Raw genomic sequence first — 25,376 nt, 5'->3', positions numbered from 1 at the left:
ATAAGAAAATCTGAAAATTTTTATTATAGGTCTATTCTAGTCAGACTGGCTAGACACTTCATATACCAAATCAACTCACAGCAATGCACTCAAATGTATTAAGCATTCCTAATCAACCAAGTCACTACAGCCATGGTCACCTGATAAAGAGAGGAAGAGAGGGAAATGAAGGTGTTTGGGGCACAGCTTCATGATCAAATTAAGGGAATCTCAATCTATTCTAATTCTACAAGAGATTGCCCAGATGTGCTTCCTGCTAACTCTCCTGCATTGTCACTGCCAAACCATGCAAGGCTGGCTGCTGGACAAGTGAGCAGGGATGAGTGAGCCAATGCATCTCACCAACAGAATAGAAAAGACCCCAGCAATTGCCCCTTTCTCAGCTTGAAGATCATTTAAACGTTTCCTTGTATTGTAGCATGTGCCTCAAAAATGGGGAAAAAAAAAGAAAACGAAAGTGAAATAAAGAGAAGCAATCATTCCTTGTATTGCTTTAGAAAACAACCAGACCTCAACTAATGAGCAAATTTCCTCACAGCAAACAAAAATGTGCTAACAACAAGCTACATGCTAACATGGAGCAATGCAACCCCAATATCCCACTGCCCTGCCTTCCAGCTAATTTCACTTAAAAAACAAACAAAACAACAAGCAAGCATGTAATATATATATATATATATATATTTAAATACATACATTTCTATTATTTTAATTCCTGCAAGTCTATAACAAGTATTTCAATGTTTCCCTTTTTGCCCCGACAAAACAACATATTGCAAAGAAAGTTTCTGTCTAATAATTAATCTAACTAATAAAATGAGGTGCACAACAAAAATTAACACTTTCTGTAAGATGCTGTAAGGTTAGGAAAATGTATTGGATTCAGGAAGTTAAATATTTATTCTAATCCCATGAACCAGTAATCACAGAGAAACTAATTATTTTTTTAAGTCAGGATTGAGCTGTTGTTCAAAACCAGAACAGTTCCTGTAATTTCAGAGCAGCAATGATCCCTTTTCCCCGCTACCTATGGAATTCTAACTTGCTGAGACACAGCAGACAGCATTTTTGGCATTCAAATAGATTGTAAGACACTTTTGTCAGTTGGAACAGTGCTTCAAAGCAGGTGCCTAACAGCATTAGCCTGAACTATAGTACCTTTTAAAAAGACTTTGCTGGCATGAAATTTATACCAATGACAGAATATCATTTTTGTTATTGGTGGCACACATATATTAAAGTGTTATGGCACCTAATTAACTTCAAAAAAAAATAAAAACTGCACATGCTCAGATTTAAGACAATATATGTGCTACCAAAATGTATTTTACATACCCTATTAAATTATTAAAGAATGTTATCTGGTCTGACAAAAAAACTTGATCATTTATAAGTTAGAAATATTCTTTTTTTGAAGAGGATGCCCTAGAAGTTTCCATGCAGTTATGTAAAGTCATAGCAAAAATTAGTACCCTGGGGGAAGGAAAAAAAAAAAGAGAGAGAGAGAGATCGTAGCACAGTCATTAAAACAGAACAGAAGGAGCCTAGCTATAAATAGTTAGAAATGACTATTATGATCATCTAACAAGATCACTCACATAAACAGACAATAATTTTACGCAGTGACTGAGTCCAGCAATATGGTATTGAATGTTTCAAAAAGCATCTACACTTTTAAGGAGCCTCTGACAGGTAGGAGTCATTTCCTTTAGAAACCTGGCTGGTTACTTTCATCATTTTCCGTTCCCGTCTGATTCCTACCTTGAAGCATTTTGACCTCAGCCATTGGATCTTGTTACACCTTTGTCACTTGGACTAAAGAGCCTTCTGACGGCAAGCAGATAGCAATCAGGTCAGTATCTAGATCTCTCATCTTCTTTAAGCCTCCTCTGAACTTCCAAACTGCCGAGGTAGGGCACCTGACAGTCTCTCTCCCAGGCAGCCAGCCCTTCCCACGACACAGGACTTCCCTGATGACAGCTGAAGAATTCTCACTGAATAGGTTTCCAGATACAAGAGACTGCTCACACTGAAGAGACTGATCGTAAGTGATGATCGTCACTTAACATTATGACAGCACTGATCGATTTTGAATCTTCTGCCATACATCTATGACAACAGATTCAAGGTACTGTATTCATACAGGGTTGTCCTGCTTTGCTTTCAGCTCTGTCCTTTAGCAAACCTTGCTCCCTCAAAGCCTGAAGAAACAAAAGAACTTTAAAATCCAGTGTTTTTTTTTTCTTCTTTCTTAGTATTCAAATGTATTTGTACCCATCAGTGTTGATACCCTTGTCCTAAATCTTTCTCATGGAGATAACACAGCATCTACGTATATTTCAGGATCTCCTTTTCAAGCTCTAAAGAGCAAAGTTAAAAGGAAACAACCACACATGCACACACACACTAAGCAAAAACCTACTTTTTTTTTTCTACTCTACTACCATTGAGATCAAATTTAAATAGGTCCAACAGCTGGTTCATAAACACTTCCTCCACAATGTCATCATAGAAGGAACTGTAGGGTTAATGAACAAAAGAACATATTTTAAAAGACCTTCAAGCAATGTTGAACAAATTCTAGATCTGACATTTATTATTATGCACTTTCTCTCTCTCTCTTTTTTTTTCTTTTTTAATATATTCTCAAATGCTCTGTTTTTAAGCTTTAAATTACAACATTTTTAAGACTTCGGTAGACATTATAAGTGGTCTTTCTGTATGCCTGTTATTTTCTTGAATAACAGTAGATTTTGAATACTGAATGGTGTATTTTTCATATGTTGTATGATTAAAGTTCATTTATTCACTATTTTTGTGTTCAGGTGACAGGGAAAAGAATGGTAATAGGTCTTGTAGTGCTGCTCACTTTGGAAACACAGCTACAAAGAATTATTGTATAAAACAACAGCTGATATATCAAATACTATTAACACGTGAACTAAGGTAATAAAGTACTTGTGCTAATAAAAGTTTGTTAATACTTTACTAAATCAAAATAATCAGAATTGGCTGCTCTCCTCAAACCTGACATCAATTGTACCTAACACAGAACCCTCCTGCTTTGATCTGTAACACAATCAAACTGCAGTGAGCCTCTTTGGTGTATAAGAGAATTATAGGATTTGCAAATTTAAGCAAGATTTTTAAAATAACTGCTAATTTTTTTAACCTCAAATTTAAAGCACATTAAATATAAACAAGTTTCAAAAGAATGGTCAAAGTCAAAATTAAAAAAAAAAAAAAAAATCCTTTAAAGAGATTCAGAAGCATTTCAAAATGGAGATATCCAAAATCATTATCATTTAAATGTTTCGTGTTTATGTTTAAAACTGAGCTGTTTTCCTTTAAAATACCTAAAAGTTTTATTTCAGCTCTCAGTAAAACAGGAAATGCAGTCTTGTACCTATGAGCTAGATCATTTTGTGCAATCTAAATCTCACAATGAGCGCTACCAGTAATTCAAATTTTATTGGGAAGAACTATGAGTACTAAAGAACAGTATTATTAAATTGAATAAATGAAAATAAATTAATGAATAAATTAAAGAGTGAATGGTACACATGAAATGCTTTCAATAATTAAGAAGAAAAGTTGAGTACTTTCATTCCTACTGCCTAAAGAGTAAAACAGAGTTTCAAGCAATGGGAAACTGACTATTTTTCATTGAACATGCAACCAAATATCTACTTTACTGAATCTGCTACCACATTATGCTATAACAATATTAACAGATTAAAGGCATCAGTGAGTGGTATTAAGTTCCTGAAAGCACACTTTAAAAAATGTTAGAGACTTTAGTATTACCTTCATTATTACTGCCTAGCTGATGATACCAGAGCACAGGTGGTCAACACAAGCAAAAAACGCAGTATTGTTTTAGCACTAATTAACAGAACCAAGACCGAGTCCAAAACAAGTTGAAACATTTAAATAAAGGCCTTAGATGTATGAAAGAACAACTGCCTCTCCTGACTTGAAATTAGATCACACTTTTAAAATGTTAACAAAATGTACTGTCTCAATTACGGTAACCTTTAAGGTGTTTTAAAATGCATGCTCTCCAAAGGGTAACTTTTTTTTTTTTTTTCCCCAGAACCTCCAAATTGGTATCTTAATATCTACTGAAGGTTAACAGTCACCTTCTCCAGAAAAAATGTCATTCCCTACTACATTCAGCAAGATAGTTAGCAGATATAACTCCTGCATGCCGATAATCCATTAATGCAGAAAAAGGTACAGAGTGCTGTACCAACCAGATCACATCTTTTAAAAGTTGCTGGTGACAAATACAGCAGTGAATGAAGCAATATGCTACATTGCAAAAATAATTAAATGTTGAGGCATTTGGTAACAAACATACCAAATGCAGATAGAGATGTTAAACCAATTTTTTTTTTCCTCCACTCAGTCATTAAGAAACTTACCATTGTCAATAGAAAGAAATAAATGCTTAAAGAAGCATGTTCCAAAGAAGACTTCTGGAACACCCACTGGATGAAAGTTACACACGATTACTAAAAAAAAAATGTTATAGAAACCTCTCAATCAGTCTGTTTATTTCATTAGTTGAAGACTTGGACTTTAAGTATTGCCAGGAATCTTATTGGGCAAGATAGCTGTCATCCTGTACCACTATTTCCATATGTGAAAGAGTAAGTGAGCTAGATGATGAATTGGGAATCAATTAAATGGCCAAATCTGAGAATTCATATAAACAGTACCTTTAACTCCTGTGAGAAGTGTAACTGACAGCACAGGAGAACACGCTGTAACACTTGGGAATCCTAATTAAACCCTGAAGTATCTGTGTGCCTCAGGCATGCAGCTTTGAGAGTACCCGTCAGGCTGATCGAAAATTGAAAATACATCAGGAAAATTGACCTAATTATTAACTTAATTGACTGCGTACAAAATATGGTCCCTCTCAAGATCTTCTGCATCTTACGATCTAGGAGAAGTCATTTACTATCTTTAATTTAGAATTTACCTTTTGGAAGACTAGATTAATTTGCACAGATTGCAGAGATAATTCCCCTTCTTTTGTCCTAATTCATTACAGTTATTTTATTTATTCTTATTATTTTACTGTACATTCCATTGTAAAGTTTTTCAGTTATTTGAATCACATTCATTACAGACAGTATTTTTACCGTGACTAACACAGCAGATTTCCAAACTCATGGACATAAAACCAATGTGTTCCAGACAGTTCATATAAGAACTGTGTCTTTGGGAGATCACAGATTAGATTTCCCTAGGCAAAGAAAGATTTACATTTTTAAATCCAAGGATTTGGGTGTGTTCTGTTCATAAAGCTTTCTTTCTATACATTCCAACTCAAGGTCCCAACGTCCAGTTTGAAATGAACTGTTAAAGCTGCTCCAGCTTTCCCCCAAAACAGATTACAATAGAAAATAAGAATTAAAAGGCTGTAGTGAGCCTCCTTGTTCTTGTTTTGGTCCTGCAAGCATAGAGACATAACTGAAATAACAAGAAACCAAAGGACCAAAAGATAAGAGAGAAAAGGTCACCAAAAAGAGAGAAGACGTCACCAAAAGGCCAGCATCTTTCTTTACAAACCTTATTCCAAACGGTAGAATGATTTTCCATTGCAAGAAAGATGGTATGAATCGACCCAGAAGTGCCAGTGTCTTGTCACTTAGGACACCAGGGAGAAAAATAAAGTAGTGAATAGCGGTAGCAAAAACGGAAGCAAACAGCCAGTCTTCAACGAGAGCTTAAAGATCTGATATATGGCACTGGCCAATTGAGCCAGATTGCAATTGATTGAAAAGCTGTTGCGGTCACAGCTACATTGGTTTGAGATTTGAAAAACTGACTCTTCCCATGGTTCCTAAGCTGGAAAATCTTTCACCAGGCAAAACCTGAAGGAACCGATTTGTCTTCAGTTGCACTGTTGAAAGGGGAGATACAACTATTCCACAGACTTGCCAATGGAACAACTGCAGCACTGTTTCTGTCACAGGCATGACCTACATGTCATACTCTTATACCATTACGTATAATCATCCTTACACTCTGAAGAAGACAAAGACTTATCAGAGGAGATGTTTTTTATACGAAATAAAGATTCACAAGCCAGGATAACTATGTTTATACAGCATTCACAGCCCTAAATTTGCATATGCACAATGATACATACTGTCATGCTAAGGTCCTGCCTCAGGACAACAATTTTAGCTATGTCCTGCCCATGTTGTAACTGTATGGCTACAATCAAAGTTCTTTGAAAGGACCCTATTTTCATTAAAAAATCCCATTATGCTGTTCAAGTGGTTGAAAAATGTGACGTTTTTATAGCAGAGAAGATACACTAGCATTACCATTACCACACTAAAAAAGCTAAGTTGCTTCCCTTGTAATATTCTGGAAAATGATATTCCACAGTTATGTCTGAGGTCAAGCCTGAAATACCCCTTGGAAGGTACAACAAACAGACCCTTTGTATGGTTGAGTGGCTAATTCTGAACAACAATGGAGGTAAGAACAGTATGCAGGATTTGTTGTCACCAAACTACTGCAGAACTTCAAAAATTGCTGAACTACTACACTATTAGTGCACAATTTTATTCTGTTGAAGGGAACCATTAACCAGAGCTCCCATCTCTTCTCACCTCTCTGGACTGATGCACAACAGAATATACCCTTAGTTAGGGAGTAGATTTTTCATTCATTATACATTATTCTGTATGTCCAAATGCATGAATGTCATTCTTATGGCAATGTTATCTTGATATACCTTCTGAAACATTTAAACTGACAACAGATAGCCACAGTAAGAGCTGGTAAACTTTTTCAAAGTGACATTTATGCCCAATATCATATATTTTTCAAAATTCTGTTTTCTTAATTTTACTGGTTTTAGAAAATATTCCAGGAAAACACCTCAGGGAAAATTGGCAGACAGCCTTATACAGAAGTCACAGAGAAATATCGTCTTCATCTAATTCAATTAACTGCTTTGAAATAGAAAAAAAATGATTATTCTATTTCAGACATTCTAAGATATGAATAATACTGCTTTCTTATTATAAAAAAACATGGCTTAATAGCACACACTCAACATTTTTATTGTTCAAAATCTGAAAAATCTCTAGATGACTTAAAACAATAGTTCTTCATTTAGGCAAAGATCTGAAGGCTCCAAATTCTGTAAAATTCTACCTAAAGCTTTACAACAAATAGGCCAAGTTTACAACAACGGAAAATGGTTTTGTAAACAGATGGACATTACCAAGCCTCCTAAGCTGGAACTCTGAATTGCAGCTCTTGGAGATTTATATACTATAGTAAATGGCAAAATACAATAAAATCATGCAGAAAAGTACTTCTGCATTTGGACTCTTATTCTGGCTTCAGTCCCTATGAGATAGTCAAAGGCAACATGCCAATTGATCAATATGTTAGCATTTAATGTGCAATAAATGCTACTGAGCAAAAATCAGAGAAATACTGCCTGTACGCAGAGTATGCCTTATTGCTGGCAGGAATGAGTGCATGAAGTTTTGGATCACCCCATGTGGTAAAACAGCCAGAAATCTGATTTTGAATTAACAAAAGGAAACTGAGGGTGATGCTCAGCATGAACACAAATGCACATAAAGACAGCCAGATTTCATTACTGAAGATTTTAATTTTGATTAAACACTTCCTTTTATATTGGGTCACGTTCATTGTTTTCATCTCTATGTTTTCATTAATATTTTAATAGACACAGAACATTAAGTTGCGTAACTTTAGTGTTGTGGCTGAAGATAACATCTTTAATAACAGCTACTAAAGGGAAACTGGCATGCATTGCTATCCAGCCTGGTAATGCTGCAAGGCACAATGGGCTGGTGTGGACTTCACAGCCTGCAATACAATGCATCTGCACTTGCTGACATGTAGAAGTAAAGTGGATGATCGTGACACTTGCTTAGTCTGTTTGAAATAGGAACTTATAAATGCATTCAAGGCAAAACATAATGATGTGATGGAAATGGCTATGAAAGCCTAGAACAATCAAGGCAGTGAGTGCACTAGGTGGAAACCTTAATCTCACCTTTGTTTTAAATGCTGTGAGAAAATGCAATACATTGCAACTCCTTAAAAAATGTCTCAGGAAACAAACTGTGGTAAAGAAACACTAATGTATTTCTTTTGTTACTAATCATCTCTCTCTCTTTTTTTTTTTTTTTCTTCCCTGTTGTATCCATTTCTAACTCCTAATGATGAAACTTGTCAAAATTCAAAATTCTTGATCACAGATGAGGTGAGGTACAATTAGCAGAAGTGCGTACGCTTGATTGCCCCTGCCATTACAAACCTGAACTGTGGGATGCCATGATAAACTCTGCAAAGACCTATCAACTTTGTTAATTCATTTCCTACCAGTCCAAAGCAGCCTCTATGGGATAATTTCCTGGTAAACCACAAGACTCCATTTAAGTTTCCATTACAAATTTTTATAGAAAAAAAAAAAAAAAAGAGGAAAAGCAAATGTGATATGGTGTGACTGGTGAACTCTCAACGCAATTAAATTTTCAAGTCAGTAGAGTGGACTGGTTCTTTTTTGTATGTCTAAGCACAAAAAGTACAATATGCATGCTAAGCTTGAGAAGCATTGATACTCTGTATTATCAATAGATGCATAAAAATAGAATTCATACATTTTTAAGGACCTTTTTAAAAAGCAAATACATTGGGACTAATTTTGGTAAACAGGATGCTGAAACCAGTGAAGAGAAAAAGCTTTCAAGATAAAAGCTATTGGTATCTTCTAGCAATTCACTCAGTAACAACTGAGGAAGAAAAAAAAAGAAAAAAACTAAATGCATTAAAAAAAAAAAACCACCAACACACACACACAAAAACAAAACAAAACAAAAAAACCACTATTTGGATTGCCAAAATCTTTACACTTGTTTTTCTGTTATACTGAAAGAATACATTACATTACAGGATTTTATTTATTTATTTATTTATTTTAAATAAAAGCCTCCAGCTGGTTTGGTGCTGCTTCCTTGCATTGTTAGACACTTCAGAACTTACTGGTGAATGGCACCATGGAGGTTATTTACTGCTGCTCATTACTATCAATGACATTAGTGAACAGTAACATTGCCCTCAGCAGTCTCCAATCAATAAGAGCTCCTACCTCATCTAGTTAGTTAGTGCACAGGAGCTGTATCAGGCACCTCAGAGCTGCAGTTAATTTGCTAGGTTTCCAGTCTGCATATCTATGTGTGCCTCTATGAAATATATGTAAGGTATAATAAAAGCAAAAACTTAAACTTAAGTCCACATTCTCTTGCATTCTTCAGTTTGCTTTTTAACAGAGCACAAATCAAATTCAAAAGCATAGAAGTTCCTCTATGGATGTATTTAAATCAGTACCTGAGTTTGGAAACTGTGAAGGAAATCTCTAAATCTTCTCCACTAAACTTGCTTTGAGACCTCTGTTGGCCTGGGTTTGTTGTGCAAAAACTGTTTGTTTTGCTTGACTTTACGTATTTGTTTGGGGTTGGGAGCAGAAGGAATGAGACCAGAAAGTGAACAACAGGTCCCAATGGATGCTCAGGCCACAGACCAAAACAGAGCACAAAGTAACACACTCTGCCCCTATCCCCGGTAGCAGATACCAGTTCTCAGGCCAACTGCCTCCCTCTGTAAATACACTTCTATTGGGTTGCATTACTTGCAACCAGCTGTAGACACAATGTATGTATAGCAGAAACTAAGAAAAATATCATGAAGATATAATATATCCCTTCTACACCCCCTCATTCATATCCGTTTTAACGGTCTCAATCCTTCCTCCTTCCACTTCCTTCAGCCACCACACCATGGCCCATCCAGTGCTTCCTTCAGCAGCACCATGCCTTTCTTCCTGCATGTCCACTCCATTTCTAGGGGGTAAGAGGAGTCGCATGCCTGTTACCAATATTTACACATTATTTGCCCAACCAGGAGACCAAAAAAAGGACAAATAAGCTTTAAGCTCATATTGTAGTGTTTGTTTTAGTGTATGTTTTGTTTGTATGTTTAGTGTATGATTTTGGCTGGAATACAAAAGTAACAGGGAGCAACAGGGAACAAAGATGATAGAGGCCCTCTCTTGTCAGGAAACAAGAAAATACCAAACACCAAATAAAAATCTGTGTTCATAAAAATCTTTGTTTCCATATGAGAATCTGCAACAAAAGATTTCTCTTTGCTAAATAAAGTGCCTTTTTGTGTGCTTGAAAGAAGTTGACCGGTATCTTCCAGTCACTACCCCACAACAACTGGTGATTACTCAGAGCCTTTCTTGAACTTTCAGGCAGAGGCAAACAGTTGCTTCTTGTAGAAAATGCTTTTAAGTAGACACAGTTTGTATTAACATTAAGGCTAAGGTGCATGTAAGTACTTGGTTTTCTTGCTATGTTTCTTGTTCCTTTTGCAGCACTGAGATATGTGTCTCGGAATTGAAATGCACAGAGTGGATTACATGGTAGAGAAAATGATATACATGTGTACTACAGCTAGATGTTCAAGTATTTTTGTGCATTTTGGAATTCTTTTTGGGGGAAGGGATGTCCTTTTGTATCCTCACAGAAGCCATATAAATCATAGTATTATATAACCACATATGTGTTGAATCAATCCACCTGGTCTAAAATGGGAACCCTAAGTAGGGAAAAAAATGAGAGTGTTTTACTACTAGTAAACAGAAGTAAGCAGTGCTATAGCACTTATTCCCATTATTGTGTCAAACTTTTGTTCTCACTGTAACTCTGTGTGAATAATGCCTAGGAAGACTTTATTATTTTAACATATAAAACTGTACAACAGAAAAAACTATCTGATCTTCTCTCAAAGGATTTTTTTTTTTTAAAGCAAAGTGGTAACTCTATACATATTCATTTAAAAAAAATAGTAACAAATACCTTACTAAATTCTGTCAAGGTTCATGGAAACAACTGGGATTTGTATATACATCATTTGGATATAGGCCATTAACAAACTATCTAGAGAGTTAATCAACAGAGGACACTTTCAGCAAAACAAGACTGATGCCGCATAATCAGAAGCACCAGAGCTGTAAACAATGGATGTGCACATTATTATTCCCAAACAGTATAAATAATTTAAGACTTCCAGAAGTGAAATTAATCTACATACCATTTGAAGCACACACAACTACCAACTCAGACAGAATAATAAAAGGTAAGGGAAAAACATATGGATAATTAAAATGATACTTTCCATGAGGGAATACACTTAGTTTGGTATTGCTAGTAACATGTCAGGAAATAAATATCAAGGAAATCCTATTACGTGCATGTATATTTTATACAATTTCTTTTTTTTTCAGAAGGATTTTTTTTTCCCTCTGCTGTGATTGGACACTGAATCTGCTAGATCCATCAACATCTGTCTGATTAACTCCTCAGATCTTTCATACTTCAATGTTTTATTGCGCACTGTTTGCACGGAGATGGAAATAATCTGATTTGCCAGTATTTGAGATGGGCATTCTTCTTGCAGCCCCCACTGCCCTAGAAGCCCATACCCTTCCTTCCCCAGATGAAGTCTCAACAGTGTACTTCAAAGGAAAAAGATATTCATGGTGTCTTAACCTTTCCTTTGAAACTGAATCTCTATATCCAGTATCATCTAGCAAGGCTAATTGCATAGTATGCAAGGGAATTACTATTATTTCAATATAACCCACCATAGAGAAATGATGAAAGCTGAGGCACTGTTGTAACAGGCTTTACATACAGATAAGACTGCAACCACACTATCAAAGGTGAAAATCTTACACAGGTAAAACCTGAGAATTTCACAAATTATCTTTATAACCTTAACAATTACATTCAAGTATCAGCTGCCTTATCCTGAGAAGAAAACCTTGGGAGAAATAAAAAATAAATAAATGTGAATATGAAAACTATATCTGATTTCATGGTTAGCTGTCACTATGTATCTTTTATAATATTAACCTACTGTATTTGCTATTTACTTTGCATTCCAACTTCCTTGCGCTTTACATTCTACATCTTCCTATAATATGTGTCCAAATTACTTAACAAGTTGATTTAAGATAAAATAGAAAAATAAATAGATAAATAAATAAAGCAGAGAAACTTAATAAGCAAATTTCATTGTAAAAAAAGGATAGCAACATTATCTTTTTAATTGAATGCATATATAAGACTCTACTTACCTAGAAATTCATGCCACATATTTTAAACATCCTTTACAATTCCATGGTAAAAAGTGGGCAGCCACTTGATTATTAGGTATTGAATATTCATATTTGATACTGTCTATCTAGTTAGAAATTAAGGTTTTATGTACTAGTAACATTTTTGAAAGTCGAACATTGAAAAACCAAGAAGTGAGTCTTTCCTGTTAGATTACTTCACTTTTTCAAAATCTCTGAACTCTATGAAATTATTTTATATAATACAAGAATCTACTGCAGTAACGTATGCAGCCTTTTTAGCAGAAATATTTTCATATATACTTAAAGACACTAACACTACTGCTAGAGTTACCACTTCTAAAACAAATGCAGTTAACATTCTGCAGTTTTACTTCCTGTCCTGCAAGCAACAGTGCCAAAAGATTTATGAATAGAGTGGCATATACACAAACAGAAGAATGATCTAAACAGCAATTTGGAAAACTCTTCCTATGTTGAACAGCTTGTATTGTAAGAACAAAAACAGAAGGTGACAGAATAGGGGACAACCAGAAGCTTTCAAATAAAAGAGAGGAACCTTCTACTCCTCACCATGACAATTCATACCTCACATCAGTTTCATGGTTTCTGTCAATGTAGAAATAAAAGATAAATACTGGAACCCAAGCTATAATATATATAGTTAGAAGAAGTTAGAAGCAGTTAAGCATATCCCAATGTTCTCAGAGCAACAATGATTTTAAGATACGCTTAAAAGCTTTCTGGAATCAGCAGGAGACCTGACAGTCTTCCCTATAGATGTCGAAAGTAGGGAAAGGTCTTCAATCTTACTGAAGTACAAATATGATGTTCAGCTAAAAAACAAAAAGCAGCCTGAATAACACTAAAAATCATAACTTGTACAGAATGAGAACTGCATTCTCGTATTAATTTCTTATGTAACACTGGATATGGATAGGTACAATTACATAAGTTACATATAGCTCTGCTTTATACTGGTGATTATATACCATGTATATATTCAGAATCTTATCTTATTCAGAAAGCAACAATTTAACCTCAAGTCATAAAGGCTTATGCCCTAAGATCTAGTTCCACTTGACATACCATGGGTTCAAAACTGCTTTGTCCACTTACAAAATACATTCAAGGATTATTTTTTTTTTAAGCTTATCATATAAAGAGGTTGCAAATTGTTAAAATGAACAGCTATGAAAAAGAGCAAACAAAAGAAGATCACTTTTAATTAAACACAGAAATTGCTATCTAGCACAACATAACACATTAATAATGTGGTAATTACAATATTGTATTCTGAAAGATAAATATATTAGCAAGCCAGAAGAATCTGGCCTTATTTTATTATACTTTAATAGAAGGGAAACAGAGTTAAACAGATGGCACTCAGGATTTCTCAATGAATTCAGCATCTGTGAGTACATGTTGCATAAATGCCAATTAAAATGTGTCCGAGTAAATTTAAATCCCTTGGTGATAGAATGTAAGCCAATCTAGCTGGCTTAAGATCAAGGTTAAACTTAATCGTCTGCTGAACTCGTAGCAAGTTGCTCTCAAATTGTACAGAAATTCCCAGAGAAATAATAAAACAGCGCTCCTATCGATTTGTATTTATTTACATTCATAATTCTCTTCTCAAGTGCTGGGCTGAAGCACATAGGAAAAAAAGCAGAACTGCGCAAATCATTTGGCAAGCCTGAAGTGAAAAATGTTCTTCTGTGATTTAAAAAGTTACTGTAGAAATCTTATGCAGAACTTTCCCTTTGGGTAGTTTTATGAAACAATTACTTCAGAAGTGCCTTCAGAGTTCTTATTAACCACAAAGGCCACTTTTTACCTTCTTATACTCTGTGAGCAATGAGTTACCAGTATTTTGAAATTAGGTCGGCATTTTTTACACAATGCAAAGTGAATGTTGAGTATCAGACAATAGAATATGTAGAAAAAAATATATTGAAAAATTAAACTCATATTGTTATTCAAACCTGTAGCAGTTCTAATTCAATTTGACTTTCAACTGTCTTGTAATAAAAATGCATAGAGATTAACAGAAAAAAAAAAAAAAAAAAAAAAAAAACCAACAAAAAATACACATTACCTTTTGTAAATATAAATAACTAAAAATCATCCAATCAAGAAAAAGGAAAAAAAAATAAAAATAAAAGCTTTAAGAGTTTGCCATATATTTCAAGACCTACAATGGGAAGTCTAGCAGGCCTTTACCCAGAAAGACTGAGGATCATTCTCGTGAAAAAACAGAAGGCATTTTTGTGATGTGCTGAGCCATCCATAAAAATCTGGTATCGCTGACTGATCTGAGGCCAACCTACACCAAGCAAAGCTTGGATCTTTTGCAAAGCTAATCAATTAAGTCCCTTTATACATAATCCATGTGCACAGCCTTTTCCCATACCAATTATTTCATTCTGGCAGCATTTGGTTGAGGAAAAAGCCAATCAGAAGCCATAAAACATACAGCACAACAGCAAATGAAATTAAATGCCTCAAGTGAAAATGACTACCTAGGAAATGAAATCTGAGCTAGTCATGCATGTATACATGCTGGCAATAAATTAAATGGTGGTAGGCAGAAAAAAAAAAAAGTCATTAGGAAGAGTGCAATGGAAACAGTGGTGCAACATTCAGTAACTATAAAATGAAACCTTTCCTTGAAGTGGGAAAACAAAAGGTTTATCACTGTTTTCTACAATAGTAGAAATAAAGTGGCCCAGCAAGAAATACACATATCACTATCTTTAGATTATAGAAAACACACTGGATTTTGAGCAGATCACTAATTCAGCAGAATCTGTTTCTTAGGCACTTCTGCAAGACTGGATATGGAAAAAAAAAAAATTGCCTCTTGTGTAACAGAATGCACATGAAGAACCTGATTTCAAGACCTATTCATCACTGAACTATTGAAGTTCTGGCTGAGGAGCGTCATTGAAAGTTAGGTCCCTAACATTTAATAAAAATAGACAATGATACTTAGGAAAGGAAATAAAAGGCCAAAAGTCAGGGTACACAATACACGCTTCCTAAACTGAATTATGTACTTGGTAATGTCAGCAAAATTTTCATATCTAAATTGAACTAACTAAGCATGGCACACTACTCTCTTCTGCCTTGTAACTGGTGGTCTTTTATTATAGCACAGAGTGACTGAAGCAGGGAGAGTGAAATATTAAAATCCCAAGGAACTCAAACATTATATAGTACAACCAGACTGGCTATAAAATTTACTAGGAAAAGTACATGGTCCAAGATAAGAAAATTTGTTTTTGAAAATGTCATTACCAAGAAAACTAGAACCAGAAACCTTCTGAGTAAATGTCTGAGAACAGACGGCATTCAGCACAGAGGGAGGCTGAGGGTTGGGAAGACAGATGGATACAGTAACATGATGGACACTGACGGTGAGCAAACAAGTGGTGGCACCCACTTCAGGTCCTTTCTGTCTTCCGTTTTAGGAGAAGTGTTTTTGCTTGAATCACCTGAAGACATCTGTGGAAGAGCAAATTCCACATGGATAAATGAAAGCATCCAAATCAGTAAGATGGGCCTTAATCCCCTCCAGAGAGAGCCAGGGAAGAAGAAGAAAAGGTCTGTGGTGTGATCTTTTGTGCTTTTGCTCCCTGTTACTATTCCTGATCGTACCTGTGCTTGATCTCTTCTATTGGCTCATTTTCCCAGCCTCTTCAGGGTCTTTGGACCCTTGCACTTAAAAGTTTCACTGAAGCCTGGACATGCCCCTTCCCACAACCAGTTCATAAGGGCTGAAGCTCACATGCATCACAGCAAACAAAAAGATTTTCTCAAAGTGGATTCACAGCTTTTGATGGTGGGAGAATCTCTTGGTTCACAAATAGTAAGTTTTGCAACTGATATGTCAGAAATACTTACCCTGAAGGCCTTGGAAAACGAAAGGCAGAGCACCGAACAGAAAGGATCGGGCCCTACCTGTACTAGTCCTACAGGACCAAGTACTAAACCTCACAATAACTGTCATGTTGCCTGGATTAGATTATTTAGTATACCTTGCAATGCACAAAATAATATCATTCAACAGTTGCTGTAATTCTCTGCAGTTATACGAAGAACAAACACTTAAAATAAAGATTCAACAGAGCACCTTTCTGTTCTTTACCATAACTGCTGCTCTATTCATTCAGAAGAGGCAACCTTCCAGTAACCTTGTTTTGTGGCTATGAATGAATGGAAATTTGAGTTTGACCTCACTTTATAACCTTTGTAAAAAGAATTACACTACAAAGATATTGCATCTTTATGCCAGCGTATCAGATAAATATTTTATTCAACTCATAACTGGGTAATACATTTTCAAAACAACTCACAATGCCGAATCTACTTTTTTTCTTTTTTTTTTTTTTAAAGAATGATGCCAAATGAAGCAAAAATTGAACTTTTTTTTTTTTTTAATATTTAAATATATTTGACATATATGAAATACTGGACATATTTGCCCCTAGCAAGAATGCATTAATCATTAAAAAAGTTTTAGCTTCCATTAAGAAAAGGTATCCATGAATAATACATTTTTTTCTAATGTCTTTTTATGTACACAAAAACATCAATTTGTACCTAGCCTAAAAGAACGCTAAATTACAGGTAAGCCATCTAATGTGTCCCTTACTACCCTTTGGCAAGCTCAGTCTAATCAGAGTTTTTCCACTAAATTACCCAGATCAACAGAAACCCTGCACAATTATATCCTGCTCTCTAAAATAGCATATGATCTTTGCTCATGTGGGTAATTGCTAGGGTGGAAAATTGGAGTGAGGATGATGGTACAGATGTTCTTTTTCAGTTGACCAAACATAATGAAAGAAAACAAAGAATTCCTGTTTCATAATGACTTCTATTTAAAATGCACTGTTTTATACACATACACATACACACACAAACAAATATAATGGGAATTTTCAACAGATTTTTTCTAACGGAAGATTACATTCTTCTGTTGATGTACAGGAAAATATTAAGTTTTAAGGCAGAAAAAGTATTAATAAAACATCAACATGTGAAAAACAAATGTTAAATGTTTGCAAACTGTACAAATGTACATTATGATATTTACTAAGCTAAAGTTGTAAGAGGTTTTCAAAGCAGGATGGATACACTGGAGAAAACCTCTTTTTTATCTGTACAAAAAGATGAAAGACAAGCAATCTCAGTGCTGACAGGATAAAAAAGTTCTGCCTGCAATCATCAATACAATGCAGTCGATGTGGTCAGTATGACCACAAATTGCACTTACAGGGGATGAAGGTAGGTCATCATGAGTCATGTCCTGTGTATTCACCAAAGACTGTCTCAGAACCATGTCCACAGAAGGGGCATTTGATATCATCCATTTTCCAAATCTCACAACCCCCTACCCTTCCTTTGCCTTGTTCTTCTCACCCCACTGATAAGCCCTGTTTCTGTATTCTTCTGGGAGCTGTTCTCCATTATAAGTTTGTTCAGAGAGATTTATCGAGGTGTGGGATTTTTTGTTCTTACAATTAATCTTTTTCCATTGTACCCAAAAAGTACCACTGAGTTGTTAGCTGAGGTTCTTAACCTAAGAACCTAGGTTAACTTCTAGCTTACAGCCAAGAGGGTGCTGCTTATTCTCAAACACAAAGCAATACAAGCACTAGTAATTAGTTTTCATCGATGTATATTGACACCAGTCATCACTTAGGACACTGAGCTCACTACAGAATGACTACGATTGTTCTGTCTTACAGGGAGAGACAACAAGGAAAGAGGACATAGAACCAGGAAAATGAGAGGGAGAAGCTGTTTGAAGCTAGAACACTACAGAAACCCTTTGTATACGGGACAGCCGTGGTTCCTATCAAAATGAGTAGCTTAATGTACATCAGAAAAGGAGGGTTTGAAGAAGAACTTATGTTGACCTGAGAGAATATGCTATGAGCAGTGAAAAACTAAATTGTCTTTCCTTACCTCCACTGAGAAACACTTGGGCTGAAAATCTTCCACTAGCACGCAGAGGAGCCAGGATAAACTGTGAGAGATGTTCCCTGTGCCGTGCTTCCTATCTTTCAGCCCCCTGTCAGGGAGGAGTGGCATTTGTATTTGAGAAGGACAAAGGTTAACAGGTGTCTACATGCATAAAGTCTTGTGAGGGGTGCAAGAATCTGCATCTGAAGAACAGCTGCGTGCCACTTCCAGGTGAGGCAGGCACAGGCCAGAGACAAGTGCTGTCCACCTAAGCAATGTGAACAACAGTGCTTTACCGCTGTCCACCTTAAAGCAGGCTTTTGTCCAAGTTATAGAGAGTCACTTGGATACAAATAATACTCATTCGGTGTGGTTATGAATGACATTCATGTTGCACATGGATACCACCTACATATCCATCTGTCACAGATATCACCCCTATCTCTAGTTACATTACATCTAATCCTACTAGTAGAGAAGGAAGAACTACTCAAAGCTAGACTGGGACTGGGGACTAGGTATTATAGCTCAGGTGACATTTGCTTTTTCTAACTATTGCTAGACAACAGAATATGCAATTATTTTAGGTAACATAAGCAGTTATGCATGAATATTCCTGTATAACCTCTAACCATGAACAGGGTTGAAACGGTACTTCCTACCAACTTCAAGTACACGTTTTATTTATCCTTATTTAGAATACAGGAATCAAAAACATCTAGTACTTAACAATGAAAAATACATGGTTGTAGATGATACGAGTAAATCCCTTTTTTCAGCACTTCATAGTGCTATGAAGCACTTCACGGTTCTATCTGGAGGACTCAGTTCCCACTTGTTTCCTTTGCAGAGCACATACCTGTAACTACAGGCTAGGCTTGGTACAGCTTTACAGGCAACTGAGATGGAAACATGACATATTTCGGCCTGCATTTCTCTCAAATCCAGGCCGTCAAGGATCACTCATACAAGCCAGGTTCCCAAGACATTGAGCTTCCTCTCGTATCTACAATGACAATGAGCCAGAACCACCATTTCATTCCTGTATAACAGCCTAACACCTGAAGCCTTAGTTGATGACTAGAAAGCATCTGTCATCCCCTACACTTCCAAATACTTGCTTTACAAGAATGGAGTGCTTGGACCACTCGGTGTATCTGCCTCCTGCAGACTGCAAAGCTACAATCAAGTTACCACATCCACATGGCGCAGGCACAGTTGATGAGAGGATCCCACGTAGGTCTGAAATCGGCACAGCCACGAAACCCTGAGTTTCAAACTGTGACTGAGTTAACAAACCTGATCATCAGAGTGTGGGGATTTAGGAACAGAAGCATGGTGGTTGCCTCTGCAGTGTAAATGTGCCTTGCCATTCTCTAGTCCCAGTTTCTAGGCTGCAAAAATGCATGGCTTACTACACAGCTAAAGGTCATAAAATGTTAGGAATATGAAGGCTACGTGAAAACCTCAAGTAAATGTAAACCATGACGTAAACCTAAACAGAGGGAAATACTGAGATAATTTAGATCACTGAGCCCTTCAGAAACTAAAATAGCCCTACATTAATGAAAATCCTTCCATCTTCTTCATATTTCCAAAATCCACATACATATGTAAAGAAATTCAACTTATTCATAGCTTTCTGTACCTAAAGTCATATTCTTGCCACAAAGACAGACACATTTTCCTTGGCCATAGAAGCAATGTGTTGACCTGAAAAGGTATTAACAAGATGCCTTGTTGTATTTGTTATACTCGCATTTAATTCTGAAATGAAAGCCTATAAACCAGTCATTAAATAGATTTAAATCATACTGCAACTGTACAGGAGAGGCTTTCTATTGTCTGTTTTTAACACAAAAGACACTGTAATTACTTATGTGATACGGATCTGATAATTTCCATTCACCTGTTCTAATGGGAGCATAAGGTTAATAAAAGATGCTGATTTAAGTGGAAAGTACCATAATTGGAATCTCATCTTTTCATTTGCTCGCATACCATCAAATACTGCAGAGTAAATGGCTGTCAGATTTCTGGGGCAAAATATATTAGGACTTTACATCACTGATTGTTATTGGATAATGAGGCTGTCATCATATCTGAGTCTATGATACCATTTTATGTATGCTTGAATTAAATTCACATTCCTTAAAAGCTCCTTGCAGCTCTGTTGATATTATGTGAACTCTAATTACTGTTCCACTTTAAAATTACAAGTAATTATGTTAACTCAAATTTAGGTCAGGTAGCTAAAGTTCAGGAACAGCTGCACAAGATCACAGGAAGAAAGGAGGACAGGAGTTCCATATATTTATGGAACAGAATTAGACACAAACATTGCATTCTTTCATAGGTTTCCATGTTTTCGTAAAGCCAAAATAATGATCACTTTCAATGACACCATAACTCATAACCTGCTCAGAACCTGCACCTTGATCAATATGATTCAGTTCAGAAGATGAATCAAAGAAATTTTTCTTACTGCCTTACATCCCTTTTCCACATACAAAATCCCCAAACTAAGAAACAACAGTTCCACATGCTTACACTCACAGCACATATTTATACGTGCACATAAAAATATGTATGCACATGCTCACTGCTGTTTGTACTCCTGTTGTCTGAGGTATCTGCACAGTCTCAGTCTCCTTGTCCTCTAACCTCTCTTGTCATCCACAGGGGCTACTGAATTACAAACCCAGTGCCAAAGAAATCCAGAATTTTTACAGAAATTCTCATGCAACTGCTTTATAAAAAAAGATCTAGATCTTAAAAAAAACAAAATAAAAAAATAAAAGGCTGCACATCATGAGACCCTCCAATGAACTGCAGGGATTGCCCAACAGTTTTGCCGTGCTCAGCTGATAGGAACTCAGCACAAGAATATAGGAAATTGTCCCAGTAATCACTTATCCCCCAAAGTTCCCTTCAGGACACATCTCTTCATCAGCAGTTTCGAAATAGCAGTCAATCATCTGAAAGCCCTGATACCTCCCTAGATCCCAACAGTACTGTTTTGCTCTTCCTATTTCAGAGAAGGCCTTAGGGTCATAAAAGCCCTAACTGCACTAACACACGAACCTGCTCCCAAGCATACAGAGATTTTGTTGTTGTTCCTGTTGTTTTTTCCCCAATAACTTAGAAAGACTAATGTACACCTCTTATTTAATTTACCTGCAAACATTTTTCAGCTAACCACCATGACTCCTTCTATGGATGTGACTGCAATTGTGTAAGACTGTTAGGAGTTCATTGATCACAAGACACTGTTTAATGCTTGTCTTATAAAAGTATGGGGAAGAAAAGAACAAATGGTAAAATAATGCCAATCACCAAATTTATGTCAATAAAGCAAATTCAAAATTTTAGATGAAAATTCATTCCTAATTTAATGCACTAAATGACTATTTATGATTTTATATATGGTGGTTAGTACCAAATGATGAAACATTATATGAAACCACCTCCACCAAAAAAAAAAAAAAAAAAAGACTATTGCTTTCCTTTTTGCTTTCTTTCATGTTAGCCTATTATGATTTTGAAGTGGTTAAAAGCTGCTTTCTGACACAGACTGGTAGCTCAAGTACAAATGCATTCACATGTACAATAAGTGTAACGTGTCTTCAACATAATCAATAGAGCATCATGTTGAAGTACTTTGCCATCACTAATAGATAATCTCTATTCTACAAATTAACTTGTTTTTATTAATTTAAGTGGGGAATAAATAATAAAAACTTCAGACTCCAGTCTACTTTTAGCTTTATACTAAACAGTTGTAGTCATGTGATCAGATAACTTTCAGAACTAAAAATAAACTTACACCTAGATAAAATGAGTGAATCTCGTATCTGTAATAGCAGAATTTCCGTGCCAGGAGAGCCAAGCAGTTTATTTATAAAACTGAAATCCATTTCAGTGACACTAAATAGAATAAAAGGATTTATGAATAGTCTCTCTCCTTGTTACACCCAGATAACTGTGTCATCTGGGTGAGGCTAAGGACTTAAGACTATTTCACCTAAACTAATAAACCTATTTGCTGAATCTGAACTAAGTGCTGAAGTTTACTTCTAATGACTGTTGACTGATCTTGGCAAATAAAATGAATTAGACCACACAGAGCTGAGCTAGACAAGTCATCACTAGTCAGTGTGTCCCCAGGGGCTAGAACGAATAAAAATTGTTTCTCAGGCTATTTTTTTTTATTTTTATTTTTTTTTTAAGAATCTCCACAGACATTCATGTTGATAGTAACATTATCTTGACATTCTTTCAGAGCTGTTCTTAGCACTGGTAATATCTTGTCTTGTTGAGATTTTTTTTTTTGAGAGTAAAAAATGGAGCCATTTTAACAGTTTATTTTATTTTTTTATCTACCCAAACACTTATAACACACTCATCACCCAAGTATCTGTAAGCTTGATATTTGAGTGTTGTCACACAAAGGATTAGTGTTCAAATCCCCCAGGGCTTGAAGTGCTCTGCATCAAACAAAGGATTTCATCTCCAGTTTCCCGTGTAGCAGTTCTGGGGTGGCAATGGGATCCACTCACACAGTCCACTGGACTGGGAGTCAGAAGATCTGGCTGTTTTGGTTCATCTTTTTTGACACCCTGACCGACCATACCACCCCCTCTGTGCCTCAGTTTCCAAGCAAAATAGAAACAGTGATCTTTCTCAAAAGCTTTCAAAAGCTATGCCTGGAATGCATGAATAAGTCTCTATTCTTTATGAAAACTGCACAAAAATCACTGAAACAGTCAGGGTATTTTACACATCTAATTGCTTCAACCAGCAGAAATGCTGTAGGGCAAGTAAGCCTAATGTAACTAGAACATAATCATGATATACCGTGCTTTTAAAAGTTTTGCTGCTTTTATATAGTGAGACTTTCTCCATTTCTCTATTTTCAAGGAAACCCACCTATGACTCAGATGTTGAACAAAATATAGCATGTGTCCTGTGCCCTTGTGCTGATCTCTTGACCTGATTACAGCTGTAAGAAGGAAAAAGCCAGTCTTTTTGGACATACCTTTCATCACTAATGTAACTTGGCTAAAGTTCTAATTTATTGCTCCCTGGACAACTTTTGTCTAGTTACTATCCCTGCTTGATTCAGAACATGGTAAGCACAGCTAAACGTGCTCAGAGGGTGCTCTGGGGACCCAGTGTGCGTGCCCCCATCAGAGTTTGGCAGTGGGGCCTCAGGGCTGGCTCTAAGTTGGTTCAGCCAAGGGCAGCCGTGGGGAAAAGCCCCCGGCAGCACTGAGGCTGGAGCCTACCCCTGCCCCTCCCTCCTCGGCCCCTGCCTGAGCTACAGTCCTGCCATATTGCAGCTCTGCCTGGCCAGGGGCCTTCTGAGCTGAGCTCACACACCCTGGCCCACAGGAGATGCCTGATGGCTGGGGCTGTTGCTGGCTGCCCCCCAGCCCTCCCTGTTCCTTCCCTGGGGTGGTGGGATGGGCCCTGACTGGTGAGGCCCGTCCTGTCCTTGCCTACCAACCCAGGACAACTGCCCTACACCTTGACACAGAGATGTACTGAGGAATGCTGCCTGTGTAAGGAAGGGTGGTGGTACTTATCTGTGTCAGCAAGACCTGGAAGACATCTACAGGACCTTTCTGCACAACTAAATGCAGAGCCGCACTACTCAAGTCCAGTTACTGTAACTAGCCATGACGTGATTTTTTCATGGATGCTTACATATGTGCTGCCTTTACCTTATTTTTGGTGAAGAGTTTTACAGTCATTGGCCTCTGATAATTTTCTCCATAGCTCGGTTGTCTTTAAAAAAAAATAAGAAAAGCCACATACTATGTTACACATAGTGTCACAATGCCGAGATAAATCATGCCTAGAAGTGTAAAACTTTTAAAGAGTGAAATCAGAATGAAGGCAGATAACCTCTTCAAAAAACAATATTCCAAAGGTTCACTGGCAGAAATTGCACCCTCCAATGACAGAAGGTTTCCTCAACACAAAACAAAACAAAAATCCCACCTTTTTTTGGTAATAAGTAGCCTCAGAGCAGATGACAGGGAACACAAGATGGCTTGGAACAGATAGTGCTACAGACCATATCTCCGCACAAGGAGCTGGAGATCTTCAAAGGTTATTTCAGAGACATCAAAAACATTTGCAGACTAATATAATAATAACATCTCTTTAAAAGTACCAGCACATCTGCTAAACTGCTTTGTCCGAAGGATGACACTTTGCTCATTTGCTCCCCGGAGATTTTCAGCTGTGCTGTGTATTAACTGGAATGGTCATCAAAAAGCAAACACTACCGCTCCGATCTTTTTCTTTTTTTTTTCTAAGTACACTGTGAGATGCTCCCGAAGTTCTTTTTAACTGCATCTTTTGCTACCTGTGTGTTTCTCAGATATCTAGTAGCTGAGACTGCTTAAAAATGAAAAACTCAATGTTATTGTAGCATTGGGGGAGTAAATTAACACTTTTATTGTAAACAGGTTTCAGACACGCTGGATAAAGCAGAAGGAATTGGTGTTCGCCCTAATTGAAACTAGTATCCAGATAAACTTGCACACATCTAACCTTTGTTCTCTTACTACAAAGCTGTTCAATTACACATGAAAAAATGGAACGCAATAAAAGCTATGGCATCTATTCACACCACAGGAATCCAGTTTAATTACTCCCACTAGGAGATACAAAGTATTTCCTAATGCAAATACTGGACTCTCAGAACATCAACATCAAGGATCTGCACTGTATTTTCCCCCACAGGGAAGAAGTACAAGAAGTGTTGCATTTTACACTCATTTTAAGCACAGTATTTTCTGATGAAATTAAAAAGGCAAATCTCATTCAGTAAAGTCCTGGCGGATTTTCTAACATGAAATGTGAAAAACTGCATAATGGATTATTGCAAAATACAGCTATTTCTGTAAACATTAACAGATATGTAACAGTACACTCTATTCATTCATGGACCTGCCATTAAAACGCAAGCAACTTTCTGTAAGCACCACACATTTTAGTGCTGTTTCACCATTAGCTATGCAGTTAGGATTTAGCACCAGTTACAATCAAAATAGGTTATGAATTTGTAAAGCATGTCAAAGTCCAAAACTTCAAACCTATATACGTGCCAGATGAGTGGCAATAAATGCTAGCTTTGAAGAGGGTAGATTGATTTGCAAATACTTTAACCAAG

At 36.4% G+C, this 25,376-nt stretch overlaps 1 protein-coding gene and 1 long non-coding RNA gene across 4 annotated transcripts in view; one reads left to right on the top strand and one right to left on the bottom strand.

Moving 5' to 3' along the window:
* The window catches only part of ROBO1 (roundabout guidance receptor 1), a 737,177-nt gene that overhangs the window by 128,146 nt on the left and 583,655 nt on the right, over positions 1-25,376 (bottom strand). The gene's annotated exons all lie outside the window — the stretch shown is intronic.
* LOC139999091 (uncharacterized) lies at positions 1,106-21,006 on the top strand. Its single transcript, XR_011804136.1, has 3 exons — positions 1,106-2,128; positions 15,691-15,823; positions 17,974-21,006. It is a non-coding gene; the product is annotated as an uncharacterized lncRNA (long non-coding RNA).

Source organism: Anas platyrhynchos, chromosome 1, assembly GCF_047663525.1.
Source record: "Anas platyrhynchos isolate ZD024472 breed Pekin duck chromosome 1, IASCAAS_PekinDuck_T2T, whole genome shotgun sequence".
NCBI lineage: Eukaryota > Metazoa > Chordata > Aves > Anseriformes > Anatidae > Anas > Anas platyrhynchos.
This window is presented reverse-complemented; position numbering and strand designations above follow the sequence as displayed.